Raw genomic sequence first — 14,774 nt, forward strand, 5'->3', positions numbered from 1 at the left:
TGCTTGAGAAATCCCCTAAACAGTTGCCTGGCATGGTGAGCATCATATGAGTGATGGTACCTATGTGGCGGCCCGAGTAGAGTTTTGGAATGGCGGCAGAGGAGAAGCGACATGGAGCCTGGGCTTACCATTGGAGATGACGGACTTGTCGAGTTATGACAGTGGTGTGATGTGGCGACCGGAATGGTGGAGCGGCGGCGAAGGCAATAGAGTAGAAAGTGGGAGGATGAAGGTGCAGGATCCGGAAGGAGTTTTGGGTGGGGTTTCGGATGGGTCAGGGGTGTTGGAGTCATACGTGGCTGCTATTCGGACTCCCGCAACCCTCCCTCTCCCGGTTTGTCTTACGTTTAAGAGTAAAATTACGTCCGAACCGCTCGACGGATCAATACAAGCCCGCGTTGGATGGATAAACACGTTCGGACGATTAAGAGTTGTTTGAGGGCCTCCTTTGGAGATGCCCTTAGAATGCAGAATATTTTATTATAGACCAAAACAATTAGGTTGGTCTACAAGAGCACACACTAGTAGCACTATTCACTAATATAGAAAGTTGTATTTTGTTCTAATTTGTAAATACAAATATTTATTTTCATCTGTTTTTACTAATTATTAATCTATTTACCCTAAGGGCGCCATCCTGCTCGCTCTGTCCATGTGCTGGTTCTGTCGCCGTAGCAGCCCGGTATATATAAAAGATTTAAAACCAATAAATCATGTCTTTTTGGTCTCATAATAAAAGGAATAAAGAACAGACATCTCATTCACGTTGTATGGCCGGCTTCGTATATATCCTTATTGCGTTGCGTCCTTCCATCCAAAATGTAAAAGGAATGCTTAAAAAAAAGACAGAAATCTCTGCGCAAACAGAGCCTGAATTATTCTCAGTTTTCAGATGCCACATGGCAGAACACACCGGCTATCACTGGCGGCCGCTGGGGGGTGCCCGTTTGGGGATACCGCACGCGTGACTAACAAAGGGAGCGTAGAGTCGTCCGACCGCAGAGTGGGGGAAGAGGTCGGAGATGCACCTGTCGCCGACCCTCTGGAGCACGCCACAGCACGCCGGGCTCACGCGGCCGGCGAGCAGCCGGGACGCGAGCCATTCGAGGATGTCCACCGCGCAGCTCTCCGCCTGCAGCACCGCGTTCCAGCAGGCAGCCGCGGCCTCGGCCACCTCGCCCTCCCCCGGGAACGGGAGCGCCGGGACGTCCATCGCGGGTCCTGAAGGCACGCTAGTACCGGTCGTTGTAGCCGGCGGGATCGATATCGCCGTCGTTGGAGTGGACGCGAGGAGGAGGAGCTGGGCCGCGATGAGCGTGATGGCGACGAGCGCGGTCTTGGAGGCCATTGTTGTATATGTTTGCTCACTGTCAGCTACACTTTGTGCTTCTGTTGCTCTGTGGATCGCACAATGGCGCGTGGAGATGTCTGGATCCGGGGAAATGCTTCGGTGTTATATAGGGGGTACGGTGGAAGGATGGTTAATATGTGAATGAAATGGACTAACAGTCGACAAGATCTTCATTGCGTTGGAGTTTCTCTGATGGAGTTTATGTTGCCAGTACCGTATCGAGTTAATCTCTTGCAAAGAAACGAATGAATTCTCGGAGTTAGTCTACACGAGTTTATTGTATATCAATTGACAGTAACTCGTTCAACTGTAATTCAGCGGTTTGTGGCGAGGCTTGGAATGTTTAATACAACCTTGTAAATGGTGTTTCGCTACTTGGAGGTTTAAGGCCAAATTCAGTGTGACACCCCAAACGAACACGTAATTTATCTGTTTTTTGTTTGCTTTTGGATCGACAGTTTGGTCGACGTCCTCGGGTCTGCCAAACCAGCCGAGTCATTTGGTTGGCCTCAGAATGTTTACCTTTCTTTTAATCTGATCATTCTATACATATAAATCAAATAAATAAATAACATAAAATATTACACTTGATTATACACCTGTCCCTAGTTTTTTGGTTTTCCTGTTTTTTCTACATTTTCCCTTGCTTTTTCTTGGATTTTCTACTTTTTCGTTTCTTATTCTTCTAGGGTTTTTCGTGTGTGGGTTTTCCTATTTCTTTGAGCACATGGGTGCTCCCTGCGTGAAGCACTGGTAAGATCAACTCTAGCAGATCCCGCATTTCGCCGGCCCGCAAAACGCGTTTACAGGTCGCGGAAAACAGCTTTTGCGGGCTGGCCCGAGCTGATAGAGATGCAGACCCTCCAAACGAATCCGTAAAAAAGTATATTTGTGGAATATTCCTTTTTACGGGTCGGCTTTGCGGGGTCTGCTTTTTGCACATGCTTTCCGCATATCATCAGCCCGCAAATATCAAATACAATATAATTCAACAGCCGAAAACAAACTGAATTATTCGAATCAAACACAATACAATAATCATCCGTATTACAAATAATTATTCAAAACTTGTCATGAATACAAATACAAATGAAGACAAAAATAAGTAACTGTCCAGCCCTTTGCCAATGGTGTTCAATGAGATCTTTCTGAAGTTGAAAGTGGGTGTCTGGGTTTTCAATCTCCTTGTATGTCTGAAGAAAAGCTCTAATGCGGTTTGGGTCTCTAGCTAGTTTGACACGGCTATCCACATTGTCGTAAAAGAATTCTAAGTTCAATCCTCTCTCATCTTCAAGAATCATATTGTGCAGGATAACACAACATATCATGATGTTCTTCAAGGTTTTCTTATCCCAAAAACGAGCAGGTCCACGGACAATGGCAAACCTAGATTGCAAAACACCGAATGCTCTTTCAATGTCTTTGTGGGCTGCCTCTTGCACATTTGCAAATTCACATTTTTCTTGTTTTGGGTTCTTTGATGCTCTTGACAAATGTGCACCAAGGAGGGTATATACCATCTGCAAGATAGTACCCCTTTGTGTATTCATGCCCATTGATAGTGTAGTTCCAAGCAGGAGCATCACCACTAGCAAGCCTAGCAAACAAATGAGACCGTTGCAACACATTGATATCATTGAGAGTGCCCGACATACCAAAAAACCAATGCCAAATCCATAAATCCTCGGATACTACGGCCTCTAGCACAATTGTTGCATCACAAGACTTCCCACAATACATTCCTTGCCAAGCCTTAGGGCAATTTTTCTAATTCCAATGCATACAATCAATGCTACCTAGCATGCTAGGCCAACCTCTCCTCTCATTATATGCCATCAATTTCTTTGTGTCATCTTCATTGGGTGCTCGAAGATACTCGGGACCAAAGACACGGATGATCACTTTCGCAAATCTACGCACAGACTCAATTGTGGTATCTTCACCAATGCGAAGGTACTCATCGATATAGTCAGCCAGAACGCCATATGCAATCACCGCATAGCAGCAGAGATTTTTTGATATGCACTAAATCCCTTTAAGCCCGCGACATTCCTTCTTTGAGTAAAATACCGGCAATTTTCCTCGCAAGCTTGAACAATTTTCACAAAGAGGGATCAGCGCATTCGGTACCTTCTCCGGAAGAGGTGTGGAGGATATGTAGGATTCTCCGCGAAATAGTCTTGCATCAACATCTCGTTCCCAAGATGGCAATTCCGAGGAATGCACAAAAGCCCGACAGTCAATCCTCGCCTCCTCTTCCGGTTGTCGTCTTCATGCTCCTCCACGGCAAGCGCCATGACTAATGTTTGCTGGCGAAAGGTCGCAAGCATGGTCTCAACATCCGAGCCGTCCGAATCGGATGAATCGTCTAGTAGGAACTTCTCGCACGGGGTCAACTCCATCTTCTCGGGCGGGCGGGAGGATAGTAGGAACCACAAAAAAGGTACTAACCGGCGGCGGCGACGAGGCGGTGGTCGATCCCTGGCGGCGGCGGTGAGGGGGGGGGGCTCTTCTCGCCGGATCCGGAGGGGCGGTGCAGCGGCTCGCCTGCAGATATGGCCAGAATCGCCGACGGCGGGCGGGCGGAAGCAAGGGCGGGGCGGCGGCTGAAGGAGGGGAAAATAGCGCGGGCTGAAATGTCTCTTCCTCCAACTGCTTCTCTGTGATGCAGGGCACCGCAGCCGCGAGGGGGAAACCTGTGTTTTCCTAGGTAGGGGTCGGGAATTTGTCGCGCCCCCTAAAATATTTTACGGGCCGGGGCGGGATGCGGGGTCTGGTCGAGCATGCTTTTCCGCCCCGACCCGCATTTTGGCGGTTATTTTACGGGTCGGGGGCGGATGCGGGGTCTGCTAGAGTTGCTCTAAGAGGTGGCGGGTGAATACATGTTAGTTTGTGTTTGAAGTACATGGTAGTGCTAGTTGGAGCACATGTTAGTTCACATTTGCAGCACTGATTAGATCTAGTTGCGAGCATAAATTTAATTCAAATCTATCACACGGGATATAGTTTCGATGATCATGACACAAGAAATGCAACGGTGAACAAGGTTTGTAATTTAAGCACACCATGTAATAGGTATTTTATTTTAAAATATGAACCTAAAAGGAAAAAAGTACAAACTACTCATCCAGACGTGGTGATTGATCCCAGAACACTCGCTAATATGGGCTGACCAAAAGCATTGTCTTCTAATTCTAACATCGGGCCTGAATGGGTTGACTACAGTTTTTTCAGATACACGTTAAAATGTTTCACATACAAGTTGACCATTTATCTGAATATAGGTTAAACATTTGTTAAATGCACATTGAACTTTTTTGAATGGCACAGTACATTTTTTAATAAAATTATATTAACAAATTGTATAGTCAATTTTTAAAAATACCATGGACATTTAAAAAAAAGATCTATTTCCACATTGCATTGATTCTAAAAAATGTCAGAAAATTTCTTAAATGTTAGAAAGACGATTTTGGAATGTACGGACATTTAATTAAAAGGGCCGGCCAGAACAAAATTTCAACACACCCCGAACATTTTTCAAATATGCCGTGAAGATTAAAAAAAACTATAAATGGAATAATTTGTTCATGCACTCCCTCCATTCTTAAATATAGGTCTTTTTAAAGATTCCACTAAAAACTACATACAGATGTATATAAACATACTTTGAGAGCTTAGATTCACTTATTTTGATTCGTATGTAGTCCATAGTAAAATCTGTAACAACACTTATATTTAGGAACGGAGGGAGTATATAAGTAAGAAATTTAAAAGAAAAAAAGGCGCACACTGAAAACAAAACAGAAGAAAGAAAAAAGACCTGTAATGGGCCTGCCTGCTAGGGGCTGCCGGCGAGACATATAGACGCGCCCATGACTTTCGACCAACGAACGACCCGTCAGTTTTGTCGGCTCAGGCCAAGTACGGTGTACGGCCGGCAGCCGCACGTCGCCTAGGCTCCAAAGCGCACATGTGGACGGAGAGCCGCAAACAAGACGAGCTGGCTAAGTGTCTAGACACGACCGGGTCTAACTAATCAAAATTAAGTTGCTGAATCCTTTCGTGCTTCTTATAATCCATGGATGTGTCCATTCGCTCCATTGGTCACTCCAATGCAGAGCACCACGTCCATCTTGACCATTTCTCCTCCCAATCACTACATGCGTACGTGAATCCGGACAAGACCGATCTCTCTATATAATCATGTATGAGTACTTGTTCTCGTCACACACACCCAGCCTAGAGTACAGTTCAATAAGTAGTACTAGCTAGGAAGAAGGGTCAGTTTCATTTTCAGTGCTCGACGATATCCATGGCTTCCAAGCATATGCTTGTCGTGGCGGTGACAACGGCCGCGGTCTTCCTCCCGTTGCTTGCCGCATCGGCCACCCTCCATCCCGTGGGCGACGGCACAGGGTGGACGCTCGGGTTCGACTACACCACCTGGTCCCAGAGCAAGCAGTTCACAGTCGGTGACGCGCTAGGTATTCAATCATCCCAAGTCTTATATTGCTTCAAAATGTTTGCAAAGAAATGGAATTTGTTGCTAATATCTGCATTTGCCATCAGTTCTTAACAAACTCGTGATCCTCTATCGAAAAACTGCAAAGAGCTCGAGCTAGTTCGCTAATTCATCCGCATGCTTGATTGCAGTGTTCAATTACAAAAATGCCTTCCATAACGTGGTGGAAGTTAGCGGCCCGGACTTCAAGGCGTGTAAGAACAGCAAAGGCACCATTGCTTGGACCTCCGGCGCCGATCAGGTCCACCTTGGCGATGCAGGGAGGAGGTGGTTTATCTGCACCGTGGGGAACCACTGCAAGATGGGCATGAAGCTCAACGTCACCATCCTCGCGGCTGACGCGTCTTCTCCTGCCCCTGCACCCGCTCCATGGGCGGCATCGTCGTTGACTCCTCATCGTGCATCCAGGCGGCCATTCTTTTAATTCCATGGGCTGATATCATTTCATGCTAAATGTGGTCGTGATCGGCATTGGTGTGTCACATGTGAGAAACCGAGAGTGTTGAGTTTGCATGGTTTAATGGTTTTTTCTCTCTTACTATGTGTTTGTTACATTATCGATGTTATCAGCGCTCGCTCAACATTGTGAATTTGTGTCCTTGAATTTTTTTTTCATTCAAAGATTAATTCTCTCTGCAACATCTTTTAGAAGTCCCTACAATAATTTGTTTTCCCGCAAAAAAAGAAAAAATAATCGTAGGGACTCCTGAGAGAACAGGGAGAGGGAATAGTGCCAACCATGGCGACAGTTTGCATGTTACTCCACGTTCGTACTACCTTCGTTCCAAAATAAGTGTCGCTGTTTTAGTAAAAATTTATATAAACTTCACAAAATTTTGTGTCACTTATTTTGGCACAGAGGTAGTACTAAATAGGCTCATGGAATCCCAGGTTGGGATGATCAATCTGTGCCCTACCATAAGATGACTTGTGGTTCTCAATAGGTATGGCATCGTCATTAGCGCTCAATGCCTCTGAGGCGAAATCATGATGGTGGTACAATAAATTGAGTGTCGTTGTCACTTTGTAGAAGTGAGAAGATTGATTCGCAGTCGCTGCAATAATTAACAAATGATGAGTGAGAGGGTTGGTTTGGTATGCGTTGAAGAAAAAACACACATTAATTTACATGTCAATCAATAAAAAAATTAGATTTCAAAATTGGTTTAAACTGAAATAATTGTAAGGCAGTATCACACTTGGACATGTCGTGGCGGATACGTATCACTAGTCAAAAGTTTTGCACGTCAGTATCATTTTACGGACTAATTGTTACGAAACGGGCTGACAGACGGATACGTGGTCAATACACGTTTATACGCCTCTAAACCCGTTTCGCAACAATTAGTCTGTGAAGTGGTACTGACGTGCAAAACTTTTGACTAGTGGTACCTATCCATCACAGCGCGCCCAAATATGGTATTGTCTTGCAATTATCTTGTTTAAATCACGCCCCAAGTGCATGTTCATCAATTCATCGGGATATCTTAGTCCAGCAGCCCATTAGAGAGAATACGAGCATGTTGCTTCCCATATCACATCAAGTTCAGATCTATTGAAACCATGAGTTCACGAGAGCAATTAATTGAGAAACGCTTTTTCGAAAGTCTCCTAGTGTTAGATATCCAGATGCCCCCTTCTCCAGCCATCCTCAAACGAAAAGACTAGTTATAGTCGGATAAGTAGACATGCAATCACAGTCGAGGGTTACACTTGCAGTTACACGACTAGTGTTAGACATCCAACTGCCTCCGTCTACTGTCGTCCTCCGACAAAAAAAGTTTAGTTGTAGTAGGGTGTGGATAGACATGAAGTTGCAGTCCAGGACAACACTTACAATTGCATGCCTAGTCTAAGACATACAAAGTGTCCCCTTTCCCGCCCATCGATGGAGTAAACGCCAGTTATAATAGTTTGGGTAGACATGTATTTGCGATCAAGGGCGACACTTGTAGTTGCATGCCTAATGTCAGGCATGCAAAAGCCTACATCCTCTCCCATCATCCTCTAACAAAACAAAGGTCAGTTGCAATTATGGACAACACTTGTATCTGCATGTCTAGTGTTAGACATGCAACTGCCCACCACTCCCATCACCCACTAATAAAACAAAGACCAGCTACAGTTAAGTGCGACACTTGTAATTGCATGCCTAGTATGAGACATGCAACTAGCCACCTCTCTCATTGCCCACCGACAAAAAACAAAGATCAATTGCAATTGGGTGGGCAGACATGTAATTGTAATTGAGGGCGACCCTTGGAGTTGCATGCCTAGTGCCATACATATACGTGCCCTCTCTTTCGCTAGCCTTCGACAAAACAATGGTAAGTTGCAGTCAGACGAGTAGATGTGTAATTCCTGTCGGGGGACCAGACAGTACAGCTGTCATTCATGTGTGTCAAAACGTCTCTTCTACACATTTTTGATGTTTCATTTTACAAAAATAGATAAAATATAAATGCAAGTTTAAACAACTTAATAAATGGCTCAATGTCTTGGAGGTGCTTATAGAAATAGGATATACACGTCTGCGTTCATATATGTGAATATATGTATTTATGTATAAACGTCTGTATGTGTACTGTCTTAAAAAGATAAAAAAATCACTACTAAATGCAAAAAAAAAGTACACAGGTATACATAGTGCGCTGCCCAATCGAGGTTCCTACTATACACGCAAGCCCAACAAAAAATAAAAGAAGAAAGAAAATACAAAATATTTATGTGAGACATGTGAGAAAATAAAAAAAACAGAGAAAATGTCTGATAGCCATTACAGTGTCGTGCTCTTGTGGGGAATATTTTACAAACTGTCGACTTTTCGCATAGGCCGGAGATCAAAGCGCTAAGCTGGGCCCGGCTGCACCCAAACGTACACTGGATCGATGGCAACCTTCGCGGGATGAGCTGATCAAAATCAACCTAGATGGTGCATTCACGCCGGGTAACTCCTACGGTGGCTGGGGGATCGCGGCACGGGACGCCCATGGCACCCTCCTGGTAGCGCGAGCAGGAAGGAAGGAGCAAGTGACGGATGCCTTTGGAGCCGAACTTCATGCCCTAGCGGCGGCGGTGACGACTGCTACTGTGATAGGCGCCATCAGAGTTATCTTCGAGACAGACTCACAACTACTCGCGGAAGCCATGGACGTCTCCCGAGCTGATGCCTCGCCCTATGCCGTCGTCATCGAGGACCTGAAGTACCAGCTCAAACTATGGTTCGCTTATTGGAATGTTACCGTATGTAAACGCAATGTGAACACAGTTGCACACGAACTAGCCCAAATTGGTAGTAGTTGTGCCGCTCATAGCTGTGTTGAATGGGACTCGATTGTACCGCCCAATGTGGCATGTTGCGTGTTGGGCGATATGCCCGAGTGTGGTTGATTTATAAAGCTTTGTCTTTCCCTTAAAAAAAAGCGCTAAGCTGGGCCGGCCCATTCATGTTTTGCAGTGATTTCGGATTTAGGAACGTTCTAGAGATTTTCAGTCGTTTTTTATCGGTTTTGAAAACTTTCTAAAAGGTCTGAGTCGTGCTATTTTTTCTATTTATGCATTTTTTTATTTAATATTTTCGACCTTTTTTCTCTTTCTGGTTTCTTTTATTTGGAAATTTAATATATTGTATGAAATTTTATCAAAATGTTCTACTTTAAGAAAAAACACATATTTCTAAAATGTTCGTGTTTCAAAAATTCTTCAGACTTTCAAAAATCTCATTTATAAAATTTGTTCACAATTCTAATAAATGTTTGTGTTTCAAAAAATGTGCTCGTTTCCAAATTTGTTCACAGTTTCGTAAAAAAAATCGAGTTTTCGAAAATGTTCACGAATTTTGATAAATATTCTTGTTTTAGAAAAACTCACATTTTAAAGAATGTCCATGTTTAAAAAATGATCTCGTTTAAATTTGTTTACAATTTCATAAAATTGTTCGTGTTTTGAAAAATGTTCACAAATTCAAAAAATGTTCTTGTTTTCAGAATTTGATCAAAATTTTAAAGTATGTTCATGTTTCAAAAATGTTGTCATTTAAAAAAAATCTCAGTTTCATAAATTGTCTGTCTTTCAAAAAATATTCAGGAATTTCAAAAACGTCCTCATTTTCAGAATTTGTTCGGATTTTAAAAAATTTCATGCTTCAAAAATGTTTGCTTATTCAACATTTTGTTTGCCATTTCAACAAATACTCCCATGTTTCATATTTTGTACGCATTTCCAAAAAAGTGTACAGTACAAATTGTATTCACACTTTTTAAAAAAGTTCGTGTTTTGTACTTTATTGGTACTGAATTTAAAAAATGTTCCTTTTTTTAATTTTTGTTAAAAATTGAAAAGTGGTCGTGATCTCAGAAATATTCGAAAATTTCAAATAATGTTCCTGCTTCTCATAATTTATTCACTTTGCAAAAAATGTTAACTTTGAGAAATTGTTCGCGTTTTTGGAAACTGTTTGGGATTTGCAAAACAAAATTATGTTTCATTTTAAAATTGGAATATCAAAATATCTTCACTTTTTTCGAAAAATGGGGCATTTCAAAACTGCTTGCAATTTTCAAGATTTTTTTTCCAAATCTCAACGCTGCTGTGAGTTCTTATATATCTTTGAACCAAGATGTTCAGTTGGTGTTGTGTGGTGTGGTGGCCAATGGCTCACAGTTGGAATGTGAGGTCGCCGGATTGATTCCTGGGGGCAGTGCTATTTTTCACTATTTTTTGTGCCGTGTGATAGGAAACGAAACAAAACAACGAGCAGGTTGATGGGTCAGACAAGCCGTGCGGTGACCCTGTGCTTCAAGGTCACGACGCAAAAATGCGTCATATAGGAGGTCCCCTCTTGTTGTGCTTAGCAAAACTTGCGCCTTAACAAAAAATAGAAACAGAACCCCCAAAACAGACAACAAACCAGGACACACAGCTACTGCCCAGCCCACCGGGCGTAGACTTACAACGGCACACGGAAAAAAAAACAAAAAGGACATGGCCTGGTCACTTGCCAACAGGCCGATTTGAATTGAAAAAAAAAATCAGCAACACGAATATTAAAAGGTGCGACGATCCAACGGCCTAGTGGTCAAGTGAGACTTCGTTAATCTAGATTTCGCAAGCCCCTTACAAAAGGGAGTCACGGGATTGAGGACAGACACAAAATCACGCTACCCGTAACAACTATCATGGCTAAGCCTACGTGATCACGATAAATATGCTACATTCATGTGGGGAACAAAGAGGCAATCCACCCCACATGATTCTGTGGGATCAGACGGCACCGGAGACGCGGCACCGGAGACGGTTAAGAAGGCAAGAAATCATTCGGGTTTTTTAAAACATTTCTGATAAAAGAAAGGAATGTCCGGAAAGAGGACCCGATTGGTGAAATAAAAAAAGAGGAAGATCCGATAAAAGAGGACCTAATTGTTGAATAAAAAAGAGGAAGATCCGATAAAAGCGGAACTGGTTGGAATGTGCCAATGAAAAAGAGGAATATCCAATAAAAGAGGTCCAGATTGGTGAAAAAAGAGGAAGATCGAGTAAAGAGAACCCAATTGCCTCTAATTCTATACATACCTAAGACAAGTGATCCCAACTACGTCTAACTATCTCAGCATGTATGCTTCCACATCATCAAAATTGTAGTAGTTGTTAAATTGATCCACTAGTATCTGTGTAATGTGTACAAGAGAATCCTATCATGCAAAATGCATTAGTGCATTCTAACTGGGTTTTAAATGAAAAAAATCACATGAACATGCCTAAGAAAAAGTTCCACCAACTATGTGCAAAAAAAAACAGCTCAACATGCAAGCATGTATGAGAACTAGTGGTTGGGGGCGCACCCTGGTGGGCCGCCTAATAGGAAGTTGGGACGATGCCAGGTAGAAACACGACCCTTTTCATTCTCCTTTTTAATCTGGACAGCACAAGCAAGGTATCACAATAGAGAAACATGCTGCTGCTTTGTTGAAAAAGAAAGATAAAATAAGAGAGGATATGGACATGACATGGCAATGGAGCACAATAAAAAAGCTGACAGGAGCATGTTGCTGCTTCTCGAAAAAAGCGTTCTTTGACAAATCCATTAGAAGTTCCTTCACAGGAGAGGAGATTGCAACTAACAAAATGGAAATGGCATTGATTTGCTCCTGATTAGGATATCCTATAACAACAATACTATAACAGTTAAGCATGAAGAACAGTGACTTTCTGGAGTAACAAGTAAATTAAGCATGAAGAGCAGGTATTTTGATCACTCCAGTAGTAGTACAAGAACAAAATTATCCTTATGATAAATGCGATATTCAGACCATAAGTATATTGGTCACATGCCTGCAAAAAACGTATTGATTCTGCTAGAAGAACTATAGTTCATTTTTCAAACATTCTAGTAGGAAATTATACGCGATTAACTGGCAATTTTGTAATAGCTGGCAAAATAAGCGTTGCCTCCATTATATTAGCAATTGCACACGAGGGTTACAAAGAAATAGATGTGCCTATCTTGTAACTGAAATCAATATCTTTGCCCTCGCCGGCCATGACGGCCTTGAGATCCAAGAACAATTTGTGCATCAAATTAAATCCACGGGACGCCGCAAGCTCCGTGTCAGCATTGGTCCAATGCTTCTGCAACTGGTCTGCCACGCCCGCGCCTTCCTCGAGCGTGACCATGCCGGTGCAGATGTTAATGGAATGTTCACCAACATGGTTAACTTAGTAGCAAAGTAAGCATTTGCTTCATAAGTTAATAACCAAGAGGTAGCTACAAATAAAATCAGAAAAACATGTGAGCTTGCATCTGTACCCTCCTTAGATAGTGCTTATGTCGCCACAAAGTTCCCTTGTGTCTGATTTAGCTTAGTACTCTCTTCGTTCCTAAATATAAGTCTTTTTAGAGGTTTTCATAGGGGACTAGATATGGATGTATATAGACATACTTTAGAATATAGATTCACTAATTTTGCTCCGTATGTAGTCCCTTAGTGAAATATCTAAAAAGACTTATATTTAGAAATGAAGGGAGTAGGAGTTACTACATATGTAACATTCAACAAAGACAAGCTATATGTAACATTCAGCAAAGACAAATTAAAACTGGGGTGCAGTCCAATCATTGTAAACTACATATGTTAATCTTTGTCCGTAATGACTACACGACTAAGATACCAAAAGGAAAGTAAAATCTCAAATATGCATGGCTCATGAGATAGGATATACTCCCTCCTTCCTAAAATTCTTGTCTTACATTTGTCTAGATATAAATGCATCTAGTCATGTTTTAGTATTTAGATACATTAATTTTTGAACAAATCTAAGACAAGAATTTTAAGACGAAGGGAGTATAAGTTAAGAATGTTTCTGCCACCACTTTACGACATCCATGTCAGTCTAAAGCCCTATTACACACAACAATGGTTAGAAACTAAATGTACAGATTAGAATGCACATTTGCTACTTACTTCAACAATGAATTTATGGAAGGTTTCTTGCTTTTGCCATCTCCAGACGTTGGTCAAAGCGTGAACTGCAAAGGATCATTTTGTTCTTTTGAAATCTGTTGTTGAACCAAAATTTTGTCAAAGAAGTAAAACCATCGATTATTTTGCAAAAAAAATTCCCATGTTAACAATATAATTAGGCAATTCCTTAGCCCTCTCAAAATTAAGGGCCAGCACCATGGTGTCAACTTGCAAGACCAAGAAATGGCAAAAATCAGTTGTAATTAAAACATCGAGTGGAAGACAGATGCAAAGACAGATGCCTACGAGCGTACCAAAGAATCAAAGACAGATGCACACAAAGAATGACGCTTGACAACATAGAAAATCCAGTCAACCGAGAAAACGACGGAACAATCCAGAAGCAGAAATTGGTTATGCTTGCGAGATAGTAGGTTTGCCGCTGCCGCCCTGCCGTTGGGGGGGGGGGGGGGAGCAACGTCGCACCTTGCTGTCAGAGTATCCCCAATCTAAATTGTCAAATTTATAATCCAGCTGCTGATTCAACTCACTTTCATCAAATTCATAATCAGACCCTTCATCGCCATTCACATAGCAGACTTCATCTTTTACATACGCATAATAATCTCCTTCCTTGATGTCACAAGCAAAATTCTGTAGCTCAGTTTCATATGCTTCGACTAAATCATTTTCTATGCAGGATCCATCTTCATCACTGGATGAAGATCCCTGTAAAATATGTCAATGTAGTTATAAACTAAGAAAATCTTTTCAACGATAAATACAAACTTCAGTCCATTGCTTCTGTGCCAACATTAGACGTGCATATATGGTAAAAGCAATACAGGTTAATTTCCCAACAAAGCATCCACAAGAATCTAGGAACTAAGAAAGCATAATATATAGATGTGCAGCAGGAGCATGTAATCTATTTTCTCTCACAGAAGCGTTTTCTTTTGCAGAGATTCCTTGAAGAAACCTAGTTGCAGTAGAAAAACTCAACAATGTAGTAAAGTATAATACTTGTGCTCAAGTTCATCAAAACAACAGTTCATCAAAACTGAATCCCAGTTCTTACAGTCCGAAACTCTCAAGGTGCACACTTATTATAGGTCTTCTTCTTTGATCAATAAGCACTAGATTTTCCACCTTGATCATAGTAGTATGCTGAAGCAGCTCAAGATAAAAGCCGTGTCTAGCCATGGTCAGATTTCAGTAGACTAATTTGGAGTATAATGGCTGCTACACTCCAATTTTCACACTTATACCAGGTAAATAGATATCCTAAACCACATTCACAGGTTACAAAACAATTTGTGAAACAAGGTAGTCTTATTTTAAGACACAAACAGAGCAGGTGAACTTACATACCTTTAAAAACCACATTCACTGAACGTCAGCGTACGTGAGGATCACCATCAGCATGTCATACTCCAAG

Source organism: Hordeum vulgare, chromosome 5H (genome assembly GCF_904849725.1).
Source record: "Hordeum vulgare subsp. vulgare chromosome 5H, MorexV3_pseudomolecules_assembly, whole genome shotgun sequence".
Taxonomy (NCBI): Eukaryota; Viridiplantae; Streptophyta; class Magnoliopsida; order Poales; family Poaceae; genus Hordeum; species Hordeum vulgare.